Source organism: Camarhynchus parvulus, chromosome 1, assembly GCF_901933205.1.
Source record: "Camarhynchus parvulus chromosome 1, STF_HiC, whole genome shotgun sequence".
Lineage (NCBI taxonomy): Eukaryota > Metazoa > Chordata > Aves > Passeriformes > Thraupidae > Camarhynchus > Camarhynchus parvulus.
The window spans coordinates 85,753,110-85,777,688 of NC_044571.1; the positions used below are offsets into that span (position 1 = coordinate 85,753,110).

The 24,579-nt window shown below is 44.1% G+C and overlaps 1 protein-coding gene across 7 annotated transcripts in view; it reads left to right on the forward strand.

Annotated features, from left to right (window-relative positions):
• Positions 1 to 1,075: 1,075 nt before the first annotated feature.
• Positions 1,076 to 24,579, forward strand: part of PAK1 (p21 (RAC1) activated kinase 1) — a 77,006-nt gene continuing 53,502 nt past the window's right edge. For 2 of the 7 annotated variants that reach the window (XM_030946676.1, XM_030946723.1), the window contains exon 1: positions 1,591 to 1,781. The gene's annotated coding sequence lies outside the window, so the exon portion shown is untranslated. The other 5 variants (XM_030946745.1, XM_030946685.1, XM_030946734.1 and 2 more) reach the window with 5 other exon arrangements.

The window sequence follows — 24,579 nt, forward strand, 5'->3', positions numbered from 1 at the left end:
TCACAGCAATTTCCTGACTTATCCATTCCCCGTGCGGTTGAATGAATGTATGTGGTAAAGCATCTTGTCAAACAGACATGTTTATGGAGTATTTTGGGCTGTTCTCTTGTCTGGCTTCAAAATTTATTTTTTAAAATTATCAGTGTGTATCCATGTTTCTGAAAAGGTTTTGGGATTTCAAGTGTGGTACAAAAGGAAGTCACTCTTCAGCTCTCAGTTCAGGGCCAAAGGGTAACTCTTGGGTTTTAACTCCAGCTTTGATGGAGCTCCCTTTATGGATCCAGCATTTAAGCTGAGCTGCATAGCTTTTGCCTCAGTTTGTTCCCTCCTCCCCAGCAGCAATCCTGTCAATTCCCATGTATCTTTGGGATTCTTGACATGGTCTGATCCTGTCTTTGAAGTGATGGGACTGATACATATTACCCTGAACTACATAAAAACCTTTGTGTTGCAACCAGACCACGGGCAGAGGATGCTTGAGGGAGCTCATGCAATCTGCCCGTGTGCGTGGATTTGAATCCCATGTTAAATGTATCCGGCAGAGGGAAGTGCTTCCAAGTGCGCAATTCCACAGCAGGTTCAGCTGCTGAAATCAGCTCTGTGGCATTCCCACTCTCCCTATCAGTCCCAGACTCGAATTCTCGCTTTCTCCATTTGTTTACTTTTGCGATGTTAATTTTCTGCTGGTTTAGGTCCCGAACAAACTTATCACGGGAACTGATAAATGTTGGTACAAGGGGGAAGGGCGAGACTGTGGCAGCGCTGTCATAATCTGTAGTGTGTAGGGCATGCTGTCTCAGTACAAAGCTTGTCTCCCTTTTGCCTGTAACTACCCGCTTCACTTCAACATTTCCCCTTCGCACCTCTAGAGAGCACGGCCCAAGAGCACCTCAGCATACCCGCGCTCTCTTCTCGAGAGCCCGGCGCTGTACGTGCAGTCAAACCCCTCCTCTTTTTCTCTCCGGGCACAGCTCAAGCGCTGAGCCGAAAACTCCTCTTAACTAGGGTGACAAGTTTCCAGCAAGCTGTGGATCACGGGGAGACGGGACACCCGGATCCCGGCAATATAAGGTATAGACGCCTCGGCTTGTGCAACACAGCAGCAGGGCACAGCCCATTTTATTCTTGCCTTTTTTGGATCTACACGCACACAGACCTCAGCACAATGGAGCCGGCTCCGCGATAGCGCAGCGCGATACGAGCAGCACACATAAAGTCATCGCAGCGCCGCTCGCCAAGAGTGCAATTGCCGGCGATCCACTCCGCGCGTGGCAGCTCCGCTGATGGCGTGATCGCCCAAGACTCCCACGTCCCAGGCAGGCCAGCGCCGCTCCCGCCCTCTGCCCGGCGGAGCTGCGGGCTCCGGGACCGCCTGCAGCCGCAGCACGGCCGGAGCACAGCCCGAGCACAGCCCGCAGTTCCCCGAGGCAGCGCACCACGCTCCGGGGTCCCGCTCTGCGGCGCCGCCAAGGTACCACCCCCCTCCTAAAAAAACTTTCCACCGCGGGCCAGTCGGTGCGATGCCGCGCCCCGGCCGCCGCCGAGAGGAGCGGGAAGGACCTGCCCCCTGCCCCTCTCGCCTCTCCGCTCCCCGCCCCGGCGGGCCCGGCTACCCACCTTGGCGGCAGGGGGGCTGCGGGGCGGGCCCCCCGGAGCCAATGGCCGCGGCAAGGCGGGCAGGGTGCAGGGGGCGGCGCCGGGCCGACAATAGGGGCGGTGTGGGCAGCGGGGCGGGCGGGGAGCCGCGGGAGAGCCGGGCAGCACCTTGCGGCAGACGGAAGGTGAGTCCCGCCGCGCCGGGGAAGGGGATTTCCTCGCTTGTTTTGTAACCGGGAAGTTTGCGCAGGGGTTGAGCGGACGGGTGCGTTCTTCTTCAGCCTTTCTCTTCCTCCCTCCTTTTGAAATTTTCTTTTAGAAGAGGGTACTGACCCTGCCTTCCCCCTCCTGATTTCCCCCTCCTGCGTCCCCGGCTCATTCATTTAACAAAGGGAGTTGTTTTCAGCCCCCGGGCTTTGCGAGCGGGGAGCCCTTCGGGGCCGCATGTTTGGGGTCTCGGCGCACAGGTTGGGGTGGAATCGGGGCTAAGCCCGCAGTTTTTGCCAAGCACCCCGTCCTGGCTTCGTCTGGAGGGGCGGGCGCTTTGGGCAAACACAAAGAATTGAGAAGCTGGACCCATGCTGGGCAATGGGGTGATGAAGCCTCGGTCTTTGTGTGGCTGGTGAAGGAGGGATGGAGAGGTGGGAGCTTGTCTTTTAACCCCTCCGCCCGCGGGTGTGTACGAAGCCGTGGGTTTTTTGCTAGTAAAGTACTTAAAAGCAAAGCTGAACTTTGGGATCGTGGCATAATTCAGACTGGAGGGAACGTCAGGTGGTCTCTAATCCAGCCTCCTTCAAAGCAGGGACTTCTGCCTGGGGAGTGGGGAACAGTGAAGGAACATCGGAGATGTGTGGCACCTCTGGGTGCTCTTGAATGCACCTGGGAGCTCGATGGAGGAGGCAGCACCAGCAGGACGAGACTTCAGAGGCAGTAGCGCTTCTGTCTTCTGCTGTGCATGGAAATGCCCCAATCCACAGCTCTACCATGCCTGCAATCCCCTGGTCTTGCTGCTTTTGTTATCCAGAGGGCTTAAAATTCATGATTGTTGGGAATAGCTGCCTGCATCCGTATGTGTGTCACGGTGCATCTGCTCCTGCTGAGCGTTCCTTGATTCTTATTTCAACATTGCCTCCAGGAGTTTTTTTCTTCAGGAGCAAGATTTATAAATAAGTGTCAAAACCTGTCTCTTGCTTGGAACTGGCTGTAAGGGGTGTACTTTCTGTGGTAATTATGTATGAGAGATGTATGTGTGTAAGAGCAACCATAAAAGCCGTTCAGTCAGCCACGCTTTCCATTTTCAAAGTGAAAGCAGGTATTGTAGCCGGGGGAAATGGCTGTGTCGGGCACAGACGGAAGAATGTTTGTTTTCTTTGCTCGAAATTACTCTTTGCCTAGTGGCTTAGGGATGCCTTTCACTGAACCTCCTCCCCCTTCTCCATACCTGGAGTTTCCCGGTGCTGCGCACATTACCTGGCCAAGCAGGGAGCATCTTCCTGTCTGCTGCTCCAGTATCTCTTAGTGTGGGTGTGCTGGTCTTGCTCTCAGCTTTATAGGGTAAGGCTGGAAAAACTCCTCCTTGTGGAACAGTTTGCATGTGTGTCCACTGGATGCTTGGAGACTGCTTTTCCCTGTGCATTTTTTAGTGGGTAAGTCAGAGAAATGAAGCTCATCTCTGCACAGGGAACAGAAGGTATGGTGGGAATTTGAATATTTCTAAATACTGATTCTATTTAACTCTGGATTGCCAGAGAACAGAATTTGTTAGCAGCTGTACTGTATAACAAAGCTGGAGTCTAAGACTGGACAATAAACCACCAGGTGTTTTTTTTTTTTTTTTTTTAGCCTTTTTTGAGTCCTGCATCTTTAAATGGGGTGATAAAACTGCCATTCTTTGATTTGGAAATGAAAGCCAAAAATAAACTTGAAGAGGAAAATGCTCTTGTAGCACGACAGCAAGAATGCTTTTACTGGTTTCTGAGGAATACTATGTGCTCTGGAAGTTGCTCAGAAAAAAAAAGAATAGGGGAAAGTGAGGCTTTTAGTTCATGCTTTTCTGTACATCCTGGGGATATAGGAAGAAATATGTGACAAGTCCAATATAACTGCCACAAGTGAAAATATATTGCTTGTTTATTGTGTTTCTGATTGCCTTGCTTGCACTGGGTTGAAAACTGATGCTAGCTCTCTTTGCTTGAGAGGTCAAAGAACTGTTTTATTTTCCTTTTCCAGGTCTCTGAAGGGACACCTTTTCTCTCAACTTTGATTCCAATGCATGAATTTCCTCAGTGTGCTGACTAGTGTTTTGTCTTTTTATAAATGTGAGCTGCAGTATGGCTTCTTTTCTTCTTTTTCCCTTTTGTGCACCTGTCTCACTTCCTTGGTGTGGGAAGGTTGGTAATTTCAAAAGCTTGTTGCTATGGTCCAATTTCCTTATATGCTTAAGAGCATACAGAACAACCTAGAGCTGAAATAAACTTTTCTCAGTTGAAAAATACAGAAATGATCCAGAGCTCCACCCTCAAAGTGTTCTGGTTTTACAGTTCATCCTGTCAACAGCAGATAACAGAAGCAAATAGACTTTGTAAAGAAACTGACCAGTCTTGGTGAGGATATGCAAGACACAGACTGAAACTAGGCCACTAAAAATGAGCCATATTTCTTAAAAACCTAGTCAGCCACTAGGCCTCTGACAGGTACAAGAATGCCTACTGTTGGCCTTTTACCTCTATGGAAAGGAAGAATAATACCATGTACCAGAATTGTATTGTGTCAAGGAGTGTTTTTCTATACTTGGCCAAGAGCCGAACTGATTTTCTCAGCCTGACGTCTTGGCTTCTATAGGAACTGAGGACAATGTAAGCATGTTCTGCTTGATGTTGAGGACTTGCTCTTGCGGAAGAAATAGTCCAGTGTGTGATTCTTCTTATGCACTTGCACAGCTGTCACCTGGGAGGAGCTGCTTTGCACCCCTGTTCCCAGAGATGGGAATGGCTAGGTTCATTCTCCTTGATGGCAGCAGAACTGGGACTGTCAGCCAGTTCTCACTGATATAGCACAGATGTCAGCAATCAGTTTTTCCCATCTGAGGTTAAGGCACATGATGCTCTTTGGGAATGAATAGGTTAAAAGTACCTGATGCTGCTTGTACTAATCAGGCTTTTATGCAAACTGAAGTTCAAGTTTGAAATTCCTGCCCTTGGGTGCAGTTATGCACAGCATGTGCAGATGGGATGTTGTGGCTGTGAGGGGTAACGCTCAGTGCTCCAGTGGTGATGACTGCTCCTGGCTTTGTGCAGGAAAGGGAGCTGACTTTTGTCCCATCTTGCCTCAGGCACATCCTCAGAGCTGTGGATGTCTTTGGGTCCTTCCATGGTCTTCTTTTTGGCACATGACACTGGGGTGCACATCGCAATTTCAGGGCTCTTCAGGGGATCCATTTGATGAAAACATGGATGCTCCAAGCTCAAAACATGGTTGCTCTGAGCTGAACGTGTCTCCCCAGGCTCCCAGTATGATCTGCAGAGAGAAAAAGGCCCTTTTAGGATGTGTTTTGTGTCACCCTCCTGTAGGTATTTTTAAAAGAGGTCAGAGAGTTGCACTCAAAAAATGCTGATTCCTCTTGTAGTCTCCCTGGTCTCCTCTGTCTCCCATGTGTTGTCTTGTATCTTGGAGCAGCTGAGAGGAGTTTTACCTGCTCCTCTCACTTTGGGGATGCAGGCAGCATTGCTAACAAATCCATCAGCAAAAACACTGTTGTAGCGTGGCTTTCCCCCTTTCTCTTCATTTTAGCATTTTTTTGTTGGCATGGGGGAAGAGGAAAAAAAACAACAACAAAGAAAAGCCATCTGAGAAGTGGATTTCTGGGGGAATTTGAAGAAAAAGTCCAAGTATTCAGTTCTGGTTTGTGTACTAATACACTCTTTCAGGCTGGCAATCCAAGTGTTCTGGCTTCCACTTGCACCCTATCAATCTCTTGTGTGTAGTCTGAGATGCAGGTTAAACAATAACTTCCCCTTCATGGCTTCTTTCCTTCTTGCAATCTGTACTCTTTGGACCTGCCATATAGCAAGTTTGTTTTACTCTTAAGCTGGTCTAACTGCCTTCAAGCCTTTCTATTTCTCACTTCCTGTCAAAAGTTAGAAGTGGTGCTGAATCAGGCAACCTTGTATCATCTTAGGTTTAAAGAAAGGAAGAGAAAAAGGTGATTGGTGTAGAAAAAAAAGTCCTAGCTTGTGAAAATTGGGCCAAATCATAAGAATGCCGAAGTAGTAGCCAAATGTACTTCCTGGAAAGAAATAATTTCTGCCAAAGTAGCCCTTTGTGATCCAAACTACTGTGTGAGAGACAGTGGACAAAATATATAGTGATTGCCTTGAAGCGCATGACATCTAGCTGCAAACAGTTCCTTGATCTCGGTGGGCCTTTAGCTATGGGACTGTGAGGAAGTCAAGTGGGGAGTATGTACTGCAGGCAGGTGGGGCATAAAGACTTGTATCATGCCTTTTTTTTTTCTTCTTTTAACATAAAGTCTGTCCACCTGTAATCTTAAAGGAAAATGGGGGAGGAAAATAATTGCTATTCAGATTGTGAGTGTTTTGGGAATGGAGAAGTTTTTCAAGTTTACCTTAAGGCTTTGTTTCCTGCCCTTGTGAGCTTGCTGTGTGTAGTTACAGTGTCTGTCCATGGCTTACTGCTGATGGCGTTTGATGACTTTCCAGGTGGCAGCAGAGAGAAGGAAAATCAAGTACAAAAGGTTAGGAGACGATTTGTCAGCCTGGCTTACTGAGGTCACAGCACTGCTTTGAGTTACTTACTCTAAGCATCAGCAGGGCTTTGAACTATCACCTTTCTTAATGACTGTAGTGGCACATCAGTATTTTACATGATGTTTCCCTTACAAGGCAAAGCCCATTTCTGAGAGCTGATGTTCTATTCATGAAGTACGAGTTAGAGTGAGAAATATTTTTAATTGAACCAGTGGCTTGCATCACGTGGGGTTTTTTTTCCTGTTTTGCATGTAGTGTAATGCAAAATACTTTGTCACTTATTTAGCATGAAGAAGTCACAAGAGAGATAGATTATTATTGGTACCTACATATTCCCAAAAGCACATTCTCTGCTGATCCTAAAATAAGAGTGACTTGGCCTCTTAACCCAGTCTCTTCTGTGGAAAGAGTACAGAAGTGATTCCTTTTGTAAAACTTGTATTTAATTTCCCCAGGTATCTGTAAGTAAACATTATGCAGTTTTGCCTACAAGTTCAACTTGAAGGCTTTGTGCCAGGATAATTCTATGATTTGCCTTTAGTAGGTATTTCAAGAATGTCTTATTTCAATCATGCTTTGAGAGGATAGAAGTCACAGCTGGATGTGGAATTCATGTGCTTCCAGAGTTCAGACCTGTTTGGGGTGAAGCAAAAGCTGATTTCCTTCAGCAGCAGAAGGGAGGAATATTCCAACCACTCTTTCCCAACTCTCTGCACATTACTGAAGCTGTTGGATTCATTCAGCTCAAGGCCCTGTGCTTACCCGTATGAGGTGTTTGAGGCTGTTACAGAGCTCTCTAATGCCAGCTTGTGTCAGGGTAGACGGGGGAAAAAAAATGAGGCCAGGCTCGTAATGTATCCTCTGCTTTTCTCACTTATTAAACTGGTCACCTGAGCCTGAACTCCTGTGTCCCTTCACAGTAGAAGGTGGATTTGTCAGGTAACAGCTGCAAAGACCAGGGAGTGCACAGCACAAAGAGGGATTAGCAGCAAATGGACACATCAGGATTCAAAATGCAATATTGATTAGCTCATTAAAATTAATAAGACACTCAATTATCAAAGTCCTGTTACATTTTGCAGTTCTTCTGGAAATAGAACAATTTATCTGTCCTTATCCTTTCAGGAATACCTCGCACAAGACAAATTTTAATGTCATTTTCCTCTGCAAACCACAGAATGTGTTAACTTTTAATAGAGCCCAAGTCTGTCAGTGTTTTATTTAGTAAAACATTGGTTTGGGTAGGGCAGTGTTTTTAATAGACTTGAAGATGCAGGCATAGTACTAAAAAGTTTCTTTTATTGAGAGTGATCTAAATTAGCGTATAATTGAGCTAATGTTGTTTTAGGTAGGGTCAAAAACTAATATTGGGCAGATATTCACATACTGGCCATTTTCAGCAAATCAGACAAATCTGTCTCAACAGCCTACAGAGGGAAAACTTTTTGATTCAAGCTCAGAAACTCAAGGAACAAGTATGTGGAGCATAGAAAGGGCATTCCCTTTCCTAAAAGGGAAAAGAGTGAAATTTTTCCCAATTCTTCAGAAATATGTATGTTGCCTCCATAGTACATAAATGCAATTTTTAAAGCTACAGATCTAATCGCTTTATGGAACCTTAAATGACTTAGAACTGGATTTGCAATGTGAATTTCTCTGCTTTACTAGGTATTGTCTGGGATTCTTTTTTTGTTTTGTTGTCTTTTTTTTTTTTTTTATGGTATCTTTAATAAAGGCTTTGCTTGAGAGGGTTTGAGCCACCTGACACAGGGACAATCTTGCTGAAATGAGAAATTGCTCTGGAATACTTAGTTGCCATGCAAGAGAGAGGCTGTAGGAAGATAAAGACTAAGATCCTGGAATGATTGCTAGATGGATGACTCTTCTCATTGATGTGGTCATTGCTACTTCTTTTTTCTACAAACATTTGATTGAATTTTTTGCCACATTGCTCAGGAGAGCTAATTTTTCCTGTTTAAGCTCAAAGTGTTAACCACAAGCCTATAGTTCCTATCCCTGTTTTACCTGCTGTTGTGCTCATCTTCAGTCCCACTTTGGAATAAATGTGTGTTCATTTCCAGTGTTGCTTCTCTGGTCTCATGATCACAGGTGATAATGAAAAAGCTTTGGGAGCTGAACTTAAAGAGAGACCCAGAAATAAAATGGTGATAACACCACACAGTCCTTCATGAAAACCATCCCCTTTGTGATAATCAAAGTAATTGGTAAGGTTCTTTGGTAAAATGCATGCAGTTGTGGGTGTGTGTTAAGGTGTTTGATGCTTTCTGTTAAGCTCCAAGATTCTGGAGATGTAAAAGCTATGCAAAAATGTGTCATATCAAAAAGACTTCTCCCACTCGTATCTGTAGAGAAAAATGACAGAATTTGATCCAAATGTTCCTTGAAGACTTAAATCAAGAGATTTAAGCACACAGAGGCTTTGGTTTGAGCCTCCAGTTCCTAATTTTGGGTGAGGAAGTGATGGTATCCACTACCTCTTAGCAGTGAGTTACTAGCATTATAACTTAATTCTCTGAAATCACTAAAGTCTTCACTGAGTAGCCTTAAAGAAAGCCAGAGAAGTTGTGAGGGAAGAAAGGAGAAGAAACTGCAGCACCAGCAACAAGTCTTGTCTCACAATTATCATGATCTAATATAAAAATCTGCATTTCAATTTCTGTCTCATCAAATTTCTTATTGTTGCATCAGCCTATATGTCTTGGCAATCAGGTAATCTGGGAAAAATTGCAGTCTCTTACATTTGTGTATGCTATAAATTCTTTTGTGCAATTTTGACTCTCTTGGTAGCAGAGAGAATGAGTAAAAAGGCTGTACCATATTCACAGCAATCAGCAGGAGTCTCATCCACTACCATGCCCCAGCCAAAAGACTCTGAAGAAGTGAGACTGGAAGTACTTTTCCAGGCCTGCTTCAATTCCTTTGCATGTATTCCTAAACCAGATTTTAGGGAGTATGAATAAAATTAAACTGACACTGTATCTGGAGCTGTGTAACCTCCAGTGTCAGACTTGCATCTCTTGCCATTTCTGGGAGCCTTGACAACAATACTGAACTTAACTTGCAGTGTGTATGGGGGAACTAACTTTTGTATTCTTCCTGTTTGGTTTCTTTTCTCTGCTTCCATTCCTTGATCATATCTCTTAAACCATTGTTTGTTAGTTTGTTGGTTTTCTTTTTGCCTTTCTACAGAAACCTTGTTCATCTCCTGCCTATCTTTACTTTCCCTGGTCACTCCTAAGACTGATGAGAAACAGATTCCTCATACTTCTGTGATCCTGAAGATACTGGGCAAGCACAGATGAGCAACAGGGAGGTGAAATATTTTGTCCTCCACCCCAGTACAAAGCATCTTCTTTGGGGCTTGGAAGGAGGATGAAGACTGGATAGGGGAAGAAACCCATTATCTTCCTCTATCAAGCTGGTAGTTTTGGTGATGAGATATCTGGAAATATTTAAATCTGTAGATTTCATTAGAAAGGCTGAGGAGGTAAGGGTAGGGCTGGGAATGACAAAAGCAGGACTTGATTCAAGAAGAGAAAGCAAACAACTCAAGATTCCTTCAGGGCTCTCCTGCAAGACAGAAAATATGCAACAATGTGTTGCTCTGTGTCGGCTGTCTTTAGATGGAGGCAGACGGTCACAGGCGGTGTTTAGATTCCAGGTTCAATAAAGGCACATCCTTCCCTTAGAGGAGGCAAAACTGTGTCACTTGTTAGAACTCAAAATCCACCTCTAAATGCCTCAGTGACTTGTCATCAAGTGACTCAGTGCACTGTCATAGTAGGGGTTCTGCCTTTCACATCCGAGTTATACTTGCTGAAACAGTGCCCTGCCAGCTCATATGAACAGTCCCCCCTCCCAGGCTTGTTTCCAATTGACTCACGGTGAAGAGGGGATTTGGGGTGTCAGGGCAGGAGAAGGCTGCAAGGCCAGATCCGAAATCTCGTTACCTTGTAGACTTCAGAATGCCAGCTTTTCATTTGTTTTGTGTGCCTCTGAAACAAGTCCTTGAATTGCAAAAGAAAAACATTTAGAAGTGATGAGCTGTAAAAAATTGTAAGAATTTAGTCATTTACTTGTCCAACCAAAAAGTCTTTTCTTGCAGGCAAAGGCTTCTTTTAAAGTTATTTGCTACTTTAGAAAAATGCTAATGTTGAAATGCTTTCAGCTTGATTTCCTTTATCTCCTGCAGCTCATTAGATGACCATTGAGATAATTTTTTTATTAGTTTAATTCACATAATCAATTTTATTCTAGGTGACCTTTGTGGTTTTTTTAAGAGCCAATTCTTTCTAACACTAGGTACATCCTGCAGGAGCCCTTCCTGCCTTCTGATCCAATACTTATTCATCCTGGGACACAGTCCAAATGCCACCAACAGTGTTTGTGTAGGCTTTTTTTTGTTTGTTTCAAAAACATTTCATCACATGATGACATATGACAGCATTAAGTGTATAAATGTGCAGTTTAGGATGTTACGGTCATGAAGATGAAAAGAATCTCACCTGAGCAGCAAGTAGCTTTCTGCTTTTTGCATCACACCTGCTTTAAATTTAGTATTACAGTGGATGCTTTGTGTTTCTGATAATGTTGCTTTTTGAATCCCACCCTGTTATTTTGGCTCAGTATTGAGCAGTGACTTCAACAAGGTGATCTCATCCAATGTGTGGCGTAGCTGTGTTTGTTTTTGAAGGCTTGAGATCCTGTTCCATCTGCACTTCCTGTAGCTGTAGGTAAATCATCTGAAATCCAAGATGATGAGCATGCCTGATCTTTGTGCTCTCCTTTCTCATGAGTTCATGTGCTTTCCTTCCATGATGGGGCTCTTGTGAGCGTTTCTTCTTTTTCCCGGGATATGAATGGGCTGAGCAGGGAAAGGGTTCTCTGTAAACATAACTTGTGCTTGTTTCAGCAGAAAAACTCTCTCAGCGAGGGCTCTAAATTGTTAATGAATTAACTACAAATTTTGGAGGAGAGTGTGGTTGACTTAAGATTCTTCTCAACTAGCATATGAGAAACTTGTGTTTTGCTTTTTTTTCTCAAAACCAGCTTGCACTCCCCTCCTCCCCCAAACTATAAAGCGAGGATGTGGTCATTGGCAGCTGTTTTCCTTTTGATGTGGTCAACTCAAAATTAACATTAAAAGTATAATTCTGAACTTGCATTTTCTTGGAGACTGAGTGCATGATGAAAGGACAGGAGGGATCTCTCTCCACCTGCTGGGAGTGTACTCTTTGCTTGAGTTTCTTAGGAGCTAAGATCGGAGGATGAAGCTTGACACAGCTGAGCTCATTGTGGCACACAGCCATCCAAAGGCAAGGGTGCTTTTCCCTTTCAGCACTTGGCTGTGAGCTGACCTGGCAGGAAACTTTGCAAAGCAGTATGAGTGACTGTAGCTGTGGTGTAGTGTTAAAGATCACGGAGCTGCCTGCAGGTCTGAGTGCTGGAAGTAAGGTCTGTGAGACACACGGTGAGATCTAGCCGCTCCTCAGAACTGACACTCAAGTAAGTGCCTTTTAATTCTGTCATTGTGATACCTGCTGTATACAGCTTTTTACTTTGCTTATTTTGTTCCTACATCCCTCTGTCCCCAAGCTGTCTGAAGCTCTAGCACCTGCCCAGTCAGCTCCTGAGGGACCTGCTTATGCTGCAGAACTGAAAGTCCTTAGTGCAGAATGGATTTTATAGAATCATAAAACTGCTTGGCTTGAAATGACTTCAAAGATCATCTAGTTTCAACCCCCCTGCCATAGGCAAGGAATTTTCTTCTAGAGCAGGTTACTCAAAATTCCATCCAGCCTGGTCTTGAATGTTTCCAGGGATGGGGCATCCACAGCTTCTCTGGGCAACCTGTGCCGGTACCTCACCACTTTTATAGTAAAGTATTTCTTCCTAATATCAAACCTAAACCTACCCTCCTTCAGCTTTGTGGGAACTCAGCACACCCCCCACCTTGCCCTGTCACTCCATGCCCTTGTAAAAAGTCCCTCTCTAACCTTCTTGTAGCCCCCTTTAGGTACTGGAAGGGGCTTTAAGGTGTCCCTGGAGCCTTCTCTTCTCCAGGCTGAACAGCCCAAACTTTCTCAGCCTTTTGATTTTGACTCTTCTCTAGCTGGTTCTCTGTCTTTAATAAATGTCTTTGTGAGAAAGACCCTGACAAAAAATCACGACTGGATCATGTATTTCTCCCCATCCTGTTGTTCTGTTGGTCTGAATCCTCCTTTGATTCCATACGGAGGAATAATTCTTGTAATCCCTGCCATGCTGTCGGGACTTCTGTGCTTTGCCTAGTGGGTTCATTTGTTAGTGTAGCAGAGCACTTTTGGGATTTTCCCATCACCTATCTGGATAATGTCTTGTGTCAGGTAAGTGTTACATGTATTCTTCAGAAGTTTTTCAGAATTGAGAGAATGATTATAAGCTGGGCCCAAACTTCTGGTGTTCAGCTGGAACTATATTTTTACCTGAGACAGAATTAAGTTGCTAATGCTGCAGCCAGTCTCACAAAATTAAATAATCCTACTGTTTTGCTGTCCCCCTTCTACCTTGCAGTCCTCCACTTCATAGCAAAAGTGCTATAGTGTAGGAAGTGTACAAAAGTTTGATGGCTTTTTTCATGGAGGTGCTGTGATTCTTTGTCACCTTCTACCTAAACACTGCCAGTAAAGGCTCACAATGAACATAAAACACAACTGTGCTGGAAGAAATAATATGCTTAGTTCTGTCATATAGGTGTAAAGGGCAAACAGGGAAGCAGCAGGCACAGGAGGAGTAGGAAAACACATTTCTGATATATCATAATGTCATTTTATCTCTGAATGCCCTGCAATATATACAGAAAGGCTTCAGCAACATCTGTGCCTCAAAATTCATAGCCAAGATGAAAACAAAGCTTTCATCTGGCAGGAACTGTACAGCAGGTATTTGGTAAGATCTGCCTGGCATGAAAGAGCAAAATCCAAAAGTTGTGGAGAGCTTTTTATTTTTTTTTCCTTTTTCTTGTCTTTTCCCCCCTACTTCTTTTCCTTTTCCTTTTTTTTTTTTTTCTTCTCCCTAACCAGGAGGCATAACTCTCTCAGTAGCCTCTGTGTTTCAGTGGGAACATTCAGGGACTGTCTTAGCAGCACTTGAGAGCCTAACCTTGAGAACAAAAGTAGTGTTTCATGTGGTTACATACTAAAAGATGTGGGTAGGCATCTAGTGGGAATCCAGAAAGCGCGTGGGTGCTTGATTCTCTCGGAAACTGTTGGGATTTGGCACCTAAGCTGGTAAAGTATTTTAAAAAACTCTTAAATATCTTTCTGAAAATTGGGTCTGATGTTGCTAATCATTGTGAAGGGTGGGGGATTTTTTTATTGTGATGTAATGGTGGCTTTGATCTTTGTTACTTTCTAGTAGATAAACAGAAGGAAGTTGAAGGAAAGCAACAGAAGTGACTTTGGGATTGGAGGGATTGACGCAAGAGGAAGATAAAAGCTATGTACTTGTGTAAAAGCTATGTACTTGTGTAGTTTTTACAAAGTGAGTGGGAAGGCAGGACTGCTGTGGGCTTCTGAAGGGTATAAATGCCAAGGAATGGAGGGTGTGGAAGAAAGAAACTGAGTCTTTACTCTGCAAGTGCTTGTGCAGGCAGGTAGTCTTACACATAGCCTCATTCAAAAGGAGAATTTTCATAGACCCTTGTGAGTGTCACAGGGACGTGCTGCTGAGGAACAGAAACACTTTGTGTGGCAGCAAGGAAGGTGCCGGCTTTGGTACTTCAGTCAGGGTAAACCACTAAAATCTGCAGTTGTTGGCACCTCAGATTGGTTGGCATTTATAAATGTCATCACATCACACAAAAGCTGCTTCCCATTTGTGCTGGCCTTCCCAGGCAGGAGGAGTTTTAGGAAATTCCTGTCCCAAACTTGGATTGTTAGTGCTTGAATCTCAACCCTGCCTTACAGCTGGCTGCCATGGTGACAGTTTAATCTCACTGATCTCTTGTGGTATCTGAAGCTTTCACCAGGAGGGAACAGCACGGTGACAGCTGCTCCAGGGCACAGGTTGGTAGAAGGGAACACCAGGTAGGTAAAACAGTCTGTCTTGGGACTGTTCTTCTGAGATGTTAGGACATCTCTTATTATATCTGCTAGGATATAAGTATTATATTTATGTGTGAGGATATAATCCAATAAGATTTGGGCATCTTGGGGAGTGCTTGATGTCAAAGGTGTAAGAAAGCTACTTGAAGATGATAAAGCATTAGCAGAGAATATTGAGTCTTTAACTGCTGGAGGTGTCGGGGATGTTCCTGTGTCAAGTGCACTTTTTGTGCATAGATCCATAAACTAATTTGAGATAATTACTAAAGGAAAAATTAGACCAAATAGAGAAATGTTAATAAGTCACCAGAGCTGGATGGCATTCAAGAATCCTGAGGAGCTTGAATGTGAAACTGCAGAACTGCTGGCCAAGCTGTTTAATTTATCACTACAGGCAGCCGCGGTGCCAGAGGACTGGGGAGCTGCCAGTGTGATTCCCAACTATAAAAAGGGCTCTAGAGGGGATCCTGGGAACAACACAACAAAGAGTCATGCTACCAGGAATGAAAAGGATCTCTGAATATGTAGAGAAATGTTAACTGTTAATGGGAAAGTCAGTGTGGCTTCTGAAAATGAAAATCCTGCTTCCCAATGGCTTGAAGTTCTGTGGGGTGTCAATAAGGAAGGATTAAAGTGGATATAAGATGTTTGGATTTTCAGAAAACTTCTGTCAATGCCTGAAGCTCCTGTAAGTTTGGAGGAAAGGCTTTTTTATGGTTTGAAAGCCACATGGATAACAGGAAGTAAAACATTTGAGACAATTTCACATCTTATGGTGGAGAGGGAAACATCACTTCAGCAGCAACCACAAAGGCTGCCATCCTCATTGGGAAGGGATGAACGACACCATTTGGCTTTGGTATAAATGCTCAATGCACCTATATCTTGTGGGTGATGTGCCATTCTGGTCTCCACATCTCCTGCAGAGCACAGTGGCATTGCAGAAAGGGCAATGAAATGGGCTACCTTCCAAGAAGAAGCTAAAATAATTGAGACTGTTCCATATAGGAAGAAAGGAAGGAACACAGGTTTAAATCACAAAGTCAGCAGGTAAAGCTAATATGAGCCATCAGCTCTCATGCTTTTACAACCAGGGAAATTTTGATTAAACACGATGGGCTTTGATTTTAAAATAGGTGGAAGACCATACTAGTGCAGTGGAGAATTGGTGACTGTAGCCTCAGCATAGGTAGAATTTGGTGACAGGCTTTCAGGCACTCACCTGTGCAGAGCAAATCCCACTTGCACTTTGCAAGAATCTTGCCTTTACAAGAATCTCTGCATGACCCTTCCTTTCCCCAGGGCTCTCCTGTGCAGTTTTTCATAGGAAGCAATTATCCAGGTGGCTGGCAAGTGTTCGACACTCCCTTGTGTGCACAATGAGGTGGGTTTTTTTTTTTAATTATAAGTGACTTATTCCTCATAGAATTAATTTTTTTTAATGCTGCCTTCAGCAGGGTGTGCATGTGAACTTTATTTTAATTAAGGGTGAGGAATCTGTTTTACATAACTATATCCCAGATTCTCATGAGAGAGTGAAAACAGCCCTGAGGGATTGATGAAAAGGACAGTGAAATTGGGTTGCCTCACCGATGGGAAGCCTGATTCCAGTCTCTGAGGTTTTCTGTACCTGTGGGACTTGCTCCAAGCTGGTTGACAGCCAGAGGAATTGAACCAATGCACAGGCACTGCCTCCTCACAGCTTTATTTTGGGCCACTAATTTGTGGTTCTGGGCAGATACTGGGATGGCTGTTGCAGCTCTGCCTGAGGTTGTTGTCCCTGTATTGGCCGAACAGGATGTGAATCTGCTTCCAAGCCCTTTCAGCCGTGTCCTGTTGCTGGCTCAGACAACTTCTGCCATGTTGCCTGTTGCCACGGTATTGTATTGGAACACTTGGTTTACCCATCTCCTTGGAACAGGGGTGCCTGTTATGATCAAAATGTGACCCCACCAGTCAGCTGAGTTGCTAATTTACTAGCAGCACTAATGGGATTGGGTCAGATGGTTCTCTGAATCTTTGAGAAAGAAAAATGGCGCTGGAAGTCACAAGCAAATGCTCTTGGCTCAAATTTGTTCTGAGTTGTAAAACCTGGAAGGGACAGGGAGCAGATGAGCAAAATGTTTCTGTACCATTAAGGAGGGAAAATCCAGGGTGTGCATGTGGCCTTTTGTTTATTTATTTTCCTGTTAAGAAAAAAAAAGTTATAAAGGTGTTAAAACTCAGCTGCTGCTGGAACTGTACTGGAAGTGGAGCATACAAATAAAAGAGGATCTCTTTCACTGTGCACAAAGAGAAATATGAAAAACAAACCACAAACTGGGTAAAGAGGCTAATGAAGTTTGTGAGTCAAACCTGGCTTGTTGTTAGCACCTGCTGCTTGTTTGTGGTGACTGAAGAAAGCACCCCTTTCAGAAAGTCCCTCATACTGGAGATAGTTTTGCTCTCCTGTTATCAGAACCTTGGTGTGTTTGAAGAAGCTGAACTGGTGACAGACTGCACAGCTGAGACCTTCAGCTTGATTCCTGCTGAATCTGGTGGTAGCTGACAATTTTTTCTGATGCTAAAAGCTTAGAGAGATTTGGCATGATGCCACTGCATGAGGACAATGTTGGTTTTGTTCTATTTCTGTTTCTGCCCCAAGAGCTGGCTCCTAGAGAGTGTCTAGAACTTGGCTTCTCTTACCAGAATCTTCTATGAATCAAAGGAGAGTTTTGATGCTTGGCTCCTAATGTTTCATTGAAGTGGCAGTTCATGCCATTGATCTGGAAAGTGTTTAGAAGTTAAAATTGATGGGAATTAACTGGTGATGCCGGGGCTTTGCAGCCCCAGGTGGGCATCTGCCACCAGTCTTCTGGGGAAAGAGGAAACAGATGAGCAAGGAGGTGGGGCAAAGATAAACCTGTGGGAATAGGTGTCCTTCAGCTGTTCAGCAGAGCAACATAAATGAGTGCACTTTAGAGAGAAAGGAATGTGATGGTCGTGTCACAGCTTGGATGTGCTTTGCTCTGGGGTGAGTTCATAGGCTGGAGCGTGTGCTTCGAGTGGAGGTCAACAGATTCAGCCTGATGTAAGTGGGGAACAAGGTCAATGTCAGTCATGGCAGTCTGAGGGGATGTGCTGAGGGCTTTAAGCACCTCAGAGTGCAGAAGCTGTAGAGAAATGTCTGATGGTGAAATGTTTTTCCAGAGGAAGAGGTCTGACCATTTTCTTCATCTTAACAGAACGTGAGGAAATGGCCTCAAGGTATGCCAGGAGAGGTTTAGATTAGATATTAGGATTTTTTCCCCACAACAATGTTATAAATCATTGGAACAGATTGCTTAAGGAAGTGGTGGAGTCACCATCCCTGGAAGCGTTCAGAAAATGTGCACATATGGCACTTGAGGACATGGTTTAATGGTGAATGTGTGGTGGTGGTGCTGGATTGATAGTTGGACTTGATGACTTTAAAGGGTTTTTTCCAACCTTAATGACTCTATGATTCTGTGACATGAAAATTCCATTCCTGGTATAGGTGTTTGGAACAAGAACACTATAAGCTGTGCCAGGAGCAGTGATGCAAATCTCTGCTTTATGCAACTTGTGCCCTATAGGGAGTAGGGTAAAGTGTTGTAATCACCTGGTAGTTTAAACCAGGAACAAATCTGTGAGGCTCATTCAGGTAGAAAGGCAAAAGAGAATGAGCAGTGCCAATGTCTCTGATTGGGAAAATTGCACAGAAGATGGGTAAGGATGGCAGGGTGCTGCCAGTTCCTCCTGCTCTCTGAGCTGTTTCCATTCTGAGAGTGGTGCCAGCTGCAGCAGCTTCTGCCTGGCAGTCTTTTCCAGCAGCAGATCCCTGCTCCATGCCTTGCTCTGGAATCACTTGCAAATTTAACAGAGGGTTGGAGGGTTGCAAGTGCAGAACCAGAACAGGACAGAAACCTGAAAGATGCGTTTCTTCTCTGCTGTGGACCTGTGTGACCTTTCTCAACTCACTTCAGCTATGTCCTCAGTTTATCAAAGGGTAGTGGAGCTACTGTGCACTTTCAGGTAATCTGTGTTACCTGGCAGAAGTTGTTCTTTCACCCACATTAGTAATGTTTTATCATTGAGTAGTGTTTTATGCATGAATGCTTTTCTGTGCAGTGCTTAAAATTTAGAAAAAGGTCCTGAAATTTTATGAGCCTCTTGTATAGGCAGAGCTGTCCAAGGAGGTGGAAGAAGGAGGAGTTGTATGCTTTTCTGGAGAAACGCTTGTGCATTTTCTCTTCCAAAATAATTTCAGGCTATTTATTTATATTAAACCTTCATTAATTCACTGTACATTGTGAAACAGCAGATAGTGGGCTCTTTTGGAAAGATGTACAGATTAGAAGATGCTTCAATACATAAGCCATAAGCAAGGAAATAAGAACACCCTAAGGAATCATATGAAGCGTGGTGCTTTCTGGGCCTGCTACACAACTGCAAAGCAATGGATGAAGTCATATTTTGCCCACACAGCTCTCCTAAGCCTCAGTACTTTGAGTTTTACTTTGCTTGCTTTGGCTTCTGAGGCAGCTGGTGTCTGGAGCTGAGGCACTCCGGTGCTTTGCTCAGTGTCCCCAAAAGACCTGCAAACTTAGCCAAGCTTTTGGGCTTGAAAGAGATGAGCTGTGTAGCTTGAATTGCAACTGGGTGCCTCTAGTTCTGGGAGGCTGTAATGACTGCGACCTTTTGAGATCTTGTTCAAACTGTTTTTGTTGCACTCAGACAGGAATGTTATGTTCTTTGTTCCATCTCCTAAAAGGCAAACTTTTCTGTATAGGCCGCTTGTGGCTTTTAGAGTTTGATATATATGGGTCAGGGGAGGAAGCAGGCATAGACTGTTGGATGTTTTCAAGCTGCTGAAAAAGTCCTTCTGAGTGCCTGAAGTGGGTTTCAAGATTCCTGCCGGATTTTTGCAAATAACCTCGGTCTTGATTAGGAAAAGAAATAAGCCCCCAAATGTGGATTGCTTCCAATTTCCAAGGCACACAAATGAGTGGGCTGACTCTTCTCTGAGACAGACCTGTGTGGTAAAGGGTTCCATCTTTAATTCTGAACCCCTTCTCCTGCAAGGAAGCACATAACATCTCAGCTACCATTAGTGAAATGTCAGTTTTTTTCAAGCAAAATAAAAATATGCATTCAGTAGTTAAAATTGAGGTAAAAGTTTGCATTGTGTCTTGAGAGGGCTCTTCTTGATGCCTATACACCTTTAGGCATGTGTCTTCGCAGAATCACAGACTGGCTGAGGAAAGGGAATGCCAGAGGTCATCTGGCCCAACCTGCTGTAATCAAGCAAGGCAACCCGCAGCCAGTTAACCCATGACTGTGCCCAGACAGCATTTGAATATTTCCAAGGATGGAGACTCCACCACCCATGACTGTGCCCAGACAGCATTTGAGTATCCAAGGATAGAGACTCCGCCACCTTTCTGGCCAGCCTGTCAGTGCTTGGTCACCTTCACAGTGAAAAAGTGTTTCCTGATGTTCAGAGGCACCCTCTGTGTTTCAGTTTGTGCTCATGGCCTCTGGCCCTGGCACTGGGCATCACTGACAAAAGCTGGTTCTGTCTGCTTTGCATCCTCCCTGCCAGTATTTATAGACATTGACGGGATGGATCCCCCTGAGCCTGCGCTTCTCTCGGCTGGGCACTCCCAGCTCTGTCAGCCTTTCATCACTGAAGAGATGCTCCCCTCAGCATCTTTGCAGCCTTTTGCTGGACTCTCTCTGGCCTGTGTGCCTCTCATAGAGGAAACCCCAGAACTGCACCCAGCGCTCCAGGTGTGCCTTCACCAGTGCTGAGGAGAGGGGAAGGATCATCTGCCTTGAACCTGCTGGCAATACTTGGCCTAAAGCAGCCCAGGATGCCATTTGCCTTCTTGGCTGCAGGGACTCACTGCTGGCTCATGCTCAACTTGCTGACCACCAGGACCCCCAGGTCCTTTTGTGCCTGAGTGTTTTTTATCTGGATGAACCCAGCACCTGTAGGTGCCTGTGGTTGTTCCTCCCGGAGTGCAAAACTGTGTTTTTCCTTGTTGAAGTTGATGAGGCTCCTGTAGGTGCGCCTGTGGTTCCCTGGGTCTTCTGGAACATCAGGATTGACATTTGCTTTCCTTGAGTCTATGGGCCCTTCTGCCAGTTGCCATGATTGATCAAAAATTACTGAGCCTGGCCTTGCAATGGCATTCCTGGATACATCCTTTTAGGGCCTGTGTACCTATTTAGAGTTTCTATCTGTAGATGTGAACAGAAACTTCTAGAGGAGGGCTAAGGCTTGGGAATCAAGCTGCTCTTTGGTCCTCCTTTCTTCTCTTCTTTCCCTCTCTCTATTGCCTGCTGACCTCAGTCCTCAGCTACTGCTAGAGGCTCTTTGCTTGAGTGACAAAGCTATTGTGGGTTTAGCTTTAGATTTAAAGTCTTCAGATAATGTGGCTTTAAAGCCAGGACACCTCTTTTGCAAAGGTTTTTGTGCTGTGTGGGGCCACTTCTGAGGTGATGTGCCATGTACATGTACAATTTGGTGTCTCCTGTGCAGTGTTTGCTATTTATTCCTGGCTGAAAAAGGGAGTCTGCCACAAGGACTGGCTGTGCAACTTCAGCTCAAACTGCCTTAACTCACACTATTTACTTTGGAAATTACAATTTCAATTGCTGCTGATAACCCAGCTGATTGTTATGTTTTACATTTAGCACAGTTTTTTTTAGTTCTTTCCTTAATGACTTATGTAAATAATTTTAGATGAGTTAGCATTCATTTTGGGGAAGCTGGCGTATGGGGCTGCAAGGCTAGCAGCAGGTGCTGTAAGTAATCACTCTTCTAAATTAAGCAACACTTTCTGAGGCAGTAGGTTAATTTCTGGGTAAGCAGCCTGCATACAGATTCTTGGAATCAGCTGGATCTTGACCCAGCAAGTGACTCAAGGCTTTGTGTAGGTTTAATTGCTTGAGTTATCTCACTGAAACCTTTCATTTTTAGAGGAAACTGGGGCTGTGCTTGAATGTCTGTTGAAAATGTGTTACCATGTTGAAATCTGTGTCACCTGGCTTTGTGCTTGTCTTTGTGCTCAGTCTTCACTGCTGTTGGAGGTGTATTTGGACAGTGTCATGGCTTAACCAGGTCAAGCTGGCTGGAGCCAGGGTATCTATCATAGAATGGTTTGAGTGGGAAGGAACCTCAAAGATCTCCTCATTCCAACACACTTCCATGGTCAGGCAAACGTTTCTAGACCAGGTTGCTCAAAGCTCCATCCAACCTGGCCTTGAACAGTCCTAAGGATGGGCTATCCACAGCCTCTCTGGGCAACCTGTCTCACCACTCTCACAGCACATAATTTCTTCCTAATATAAAATCTAAACCTTCTGCCTTCTGTCAGTCTGAAGCCTTTTCCTCTTCTCTTATCACTACATGCCCTTGCAAACAGTTCCCCTGCACATTTCTTGTAGACAGTATTTGGATACCGACAGACCACAGTGTTCATGAGTGGCTTATGCTGAAGTCTGTGCTGCTGTGGGTTTCTCTCTTAGTACAAGAGCAAGCAAAGTAGTGCTTGAGAGCTTTGTGCTGTTTCTTTTGCCACCTTTGTGCCTGTGAGAGGATTTCTGCAAAAGTATTTCCTCTGATATCTCTAGTAGAGTTCTCATGGGATCTCCAAGCAGTAACTGTTGACCAGATTGTGCTCAAGTGCTGCCTGTCACTTTTGCATTGTCACAGCTCTGGCCAGCATTGTTCTTGCTCAGGAGTTGAAGATTGCCTGCAGAAGTGTGACCCACTTATTGTAAAACCACTCTTGAGTCTGTGAGGCTGATGGGGCCAGTGGTGTGTGTGACTTGAAAACTTAAATGATTTTTCATAGGCTCTGCAGAGCTCTGAGGAAACTGGTAAAATGTTAATTACTGTTACTACACACAGTATGATTTTGGAACACTTTGTCTGACTTGTGGAGTAGGAAGATCCAATTTTTACGAGTTCAAGCGCTCTTTAAAATCTGTCTTTCTGTGTGAAGATTGTGCCAAAAAGTAATGTGAAAGGTGGAATTTCTACTTACATGGAATCCCATGTAAAGTGGAATAGAGCAGGAAAAATGCCCTTCTATAAGGATTCAGGAAAGGAGAGAACTTCAGATAGCTGGAGAGGTCTCGGGAATTTAGCTTGTCAGAGTGACCCCGAGATGCATTGGAAAGTTTCTTTTCCCAGCCTGGCGCTCGAAGAAGGAGTCAGAACTCTTCATTTCTCGGTCTCAACGTTGTTTATTGCATCTTATCTATAAAATTTTTTCTCCTGTTCTGCTGAAGTCTGCTCAGCAGGACAGTCAGAGGCTCTCTGCCTGCTCCCAGAGTGGTGTTATCTTTTATGCTAAAAACTACATGTACAATATTTACAATTACTTTCCAATACTTATCACCTATGTTAGACAGTGAGCTTCTACTCTAAACCAATCTAAAAGTGCCAACATCACAGCAGAAGATGGAAGCCAAGAAGAAGAAGGAGAAGGGCTGGACATGCCCAGATCCTTCCATCTTGCCCCCTGAACCCCCATTCTAAGAACCCCAAAAATCTATTTTTCACCCCGTGATAACTTCACTATTATTCTACTTAAACTGTCATGGCTTGCAGATCTTCATGTAAGGTTGGTAACTTGCTCCATGGGTCACAATCAAAACTACAGGCATCTTGGGCTCTGTGCCAGGGTCTCCGGCAGGGGTCTTGGCAGTCCAGGACAGCCACAGGAAAATCCTGAATTCTGACAGAGAGGAAGAATGGTTTTTTGTTGCCTCTGTATAGCTGTAAGCTGGGAATTGCCCTATCTTTGGTTAGAGTTGGTGCTTCTTGTGCTGTTGGATGTTCAACGTAATATCAAACTGGTGCTTGAAATCATATACCTGCTAAAAAGGTCTGAAGCCACTTCCTGCACTCTTTAGCTTGATTTTTTTGCTATGGTCAATCATCTTCAGACCAGAATGCTCTTAGGCTTGAAAGTCAGTGTTGGGATACAGCCCTTTCACATTAAAAAAAATTAATAATCCAAATGACAGACTCCTGAAGGTAGAACTAATTTCTTGTGAACAGCATTACAGAATGACATGGCTTTTGTAAATTTTTTAGGTCTGTAATCTCTTCTCACTTTTTAGATTAAAAATTTACTGACTTCTTTGCTCTGAAATGTTGAAGAAGAGGAACAGTTTACATGTGCAGAGTGTAAAAGACAGTGTTGTACTTCTCTATAATGGAAACTAGATGTGTAAGCAGCTTGGTTTTTTGATAGCTCAGCTTTGCTTGAAAACCTGAATTCTCAGGTAGCTCTGAAGGCAAACTGTCCTCTTCAGTGACATTCTGGTTCTGTGGGAATTGGGACTGAAATATTTTTTAAAATAAATGCTGAAGAGGAAGTCATACACACTGACTCTATGGATCTTCTGACAGTGGATGCCTTGTGGGTTTAACAGATGATCCAAATACATATTGATGCTTTCAGATGATCTCAGTGTATTCTCTGGGATGCTGTGAGATATCTGTAAGCTTGGAAATGGAGAGGTACAATGGGCAAGAGCTGAATGGACAATGAGTTGGTGATGGGAGCATAGAAACATGCTGATCTTGGGACAGGCTTTTCAATAGGGGTCAGAATTTGAACTTTCTTCAATTCTGTGGGGTAGAAGGCAGGGAAATCTTGTTTTCCCACATGAGTTAACTCTGTGTGGGCCACAGGAATTGAGAGCATCAGGTAAATAAGTGACCAGATGTTCAACAGGTGTCTGGAAGGTTGGCTTTCTGAATGGACTGCTGAAAAGAAAGCAGAGGATCAAAATTCTGTGCTCCAGATTTGTAGATTTTGATAGGTAGTTTAAATAGGTAATTTAAGAATATTGCTTTGCACCTTTCTCAATGAATGCCCTAAACTCAGTCTATCCAAATATTTTTTCCAGGCGGCATGAAGAACTTGTAATGCTTTCTGTTATCAAAAGCAGAACCTGAAAGAGTCCTGCACCATACCAAAGATATGAATGCTGTGTTAAGGAATTTGGACATATTAATAAAACAACATATTACTCTACCACTCTCTCCTCTGAAATTAAACGTGTCAAGCAAATTGCTGAAACAG